Source organism: Palaemon carinicauda, chromosome 3 (assembly GCF_036898095.1).
Source record: "Palaemon carinicauda isolate YSFRI2023 chromosome 3, ASM3689809v2, whole genome shotgun sequence".
Taxonomy (NCBI): Eukaryota; Metazoa; Arthropoda; class Malacostraca; order Decapoda; family Palaemonidae; genus Palaemon; species Palaemon carinicauda.
The window spans coordinates 141,864,207-141,866,706 of record NC_090727.1 but is presented as its reverse complement, the minus strand read 5'-3'; positions in this window follow the sequence as shown (position 1 = coordinate 141,866,706).

Below are 2,500 nucleotides of genomic sequence, written 5' to 3'. Positions count from 1 at the left end.
TCTTTGAAGAATTTACGATTTTTTCCAGAACTTTTTTGTAATTGATGGGTCGGCCAAAAATCTGATTTCATGCCTTTACATTGGTTAGGTAAGAACACTTTTCTTGGAGTTCAAGGGCGTCTCAAATATTTTGATATATGTATATGGATATAACTGAATCCTGAAACAATTATGTTTTGTTTTGTTAATACCTGTGAAAATGATTTGTTCTACCACATTATGCCTAATTTTCACATTTTTAACTAATACCGTTTACAAAAAACCGTCATCGTCCTAATACAACCTAGAATTAATTTCCTTTGGTTATGGTAGAACTTTTTATCGATATTCTTTGGTACTTGAGTAAATTTTAGCTAAATTCTTTTGACATCAACAAAAAAACTGAAATTTGATTTCATGCTAAAAACAGAGATTATAGATTTTAAATTTTCCTTTTTAGGAATGATACAGTTTCAGAAGCTATGCACAAATTGTTAATCAATTGAAGTGGATGAAATATTGATTACGTTTCTCTATACATTTGTATTTGTTAAATAGGAAGTTATCATTATGATAAGTTATTTAGCTTTATTAGTTGGCTGCCCTTTTTTATTTGATTCTGTATTTCCCAGCTTTGAGAATTGCTTAGCTTCCGGTTTGGTTTTATAGAATTATTTTTTTCTAAATTTTAAACAATATTTATCTCATGATTATAATGATAATAACAGTAAACCTAAATTTTAGTCCCTATAGAATTCGCCTCTTATTCTCCAAAAATGAATATCACTATTATCAGAGATATTTATTGAAAATCGGTATAGACTTTGTGAGAATATTAAAGTTTTCCCCCTATATTTTTCGGGGTTACCTCGGGCTCTTCTCTTCAAGCCCGATAAATTGTAATCGGTATGGACCTCCGGTTCGTATCACATGATTTAACCCTTAACGATTATTCCGTTCCGGAGTAAGATACCCAATACGTTTCATCATTAGAGTTGACTTAGGGGAGAGAGAGAGAGAGAGAGAGAGAGAGAGAGAGAGAGAGAGAGAGAGAGAGAGAGAGAGAGTGAGAGAGAGAGAGAGAGAAAGAATGTTTAGAAAAGTACATACGTACGAAAGATAGTCCGTGCCTTTTGAAAGCAACATTTGGTAGAGAGAGAGAGAGAGAGAGAGAGAGAGAGAGAGAGAGAGAGAGAGAGAGAGAGAGAGAGAGAGATATGTTTAGAAAAGTACATACGTACGAAAGATAGTCTGTGCCTTATGAAAGCACCATTTGGTAGAGAGAGAGAGAGAGAGAGAGAGTGAGAGAGAGAGAGAGAGAGAGAGAGAGAGAGAGAGAGAGAGAGAGAGAAGTCTTCAAAACAGGAATCTTGAAGACTTCTTCTTTTTCCTCCATGAGGAAGAAGTCTTCAAAACAAGAATCTTAAAGACTTCCTCTCCTCCTGAAGAGAAGAAAGTAGTCTTCAAGATTCTTCCAGATTCCACTTGTCGTTGATCCCCTTTCTTCTGAGAAGAAAGAAGTCTTCAAAACAAGAATCATAAAGACTTCTTCTTTATCTCCATGAGGAAGAAGAAATCTTCAAAACAAGTATCTTGAAGACTTCTTCTTCCTCATGGAGAGAAAGAAGAAGTCTTCAAGATTCTTCTTTTGTTTTCATGACTGCCTTCCTGATTCCACTTGCCGTTGCTCTATTTCTTCGTACAAAAAAGAAAACTTCAAAAAAAGAATCTTGAAGACTTCTTCTTTCTCTCCATGAGGAAAAGTCTTCAAGATTCTTTTTTTGAAGACTTCCTTCTTCTACGAAGAAATAGAGCAACGGCAAGTGGAATCAGGAAGGCAGTCATGAAAACAAAAGAAGAATCTTGAAGACTTCTTCTTTATCTCCATGAGGAAGAAGAAATCTTCGAAACAAGTATCTTGAAGACTTCTTCTTGCTCATGGAGAGAAAGAAGAAGTCTTCAAGATTCTTCTTTTGTTTTCATGACTGCCTTCCTGATTCCACTTGCCGTTGCTCTATTTCTTCGTAGAAGAAAGAAGTCTTCAAAAATAGAGTCTTGAAGACTTCTTCCTCATGGAGAGAAAGAAGAAGTCTTCAAGATTCTTGATTTGCTTTCCATGATTGCTTTCCTGATTCCACCCTTCATGTTTTTTTTTAAAAAATAAAGTAGATACAGGAACTCTCTATTGTTGGCTGGTCGGGGCTGCCCCCTTCCTGCTAGCCTGGAGGGTCTCCCCCTTCCCGCTGGCAGGGCGGTGCTCCCCCCTTCCCGCTGGCAGGGCGGGGCTCCCCCCTTCCCGCTGGCAGGGCGGGGCTCCCCCTTTCCCGCTGGCAGGGCGGGTCTCCCCCCTTCCCGCTGGTAGGGCAGGGCTCCCCCCTTCCCGCTGGCAGGGTGGGGCTCCCCCTTTCCTGCTGGCAGGGCGGGTCTCTCCCCTTCCCGCTGGCAGGGCGGGGCTCCCCCTTCCCGCAGGCAGGGCGGGGCTACCCCCCTCCTGCTGGCAGGGTGGGGCTCCCCCCTTCCC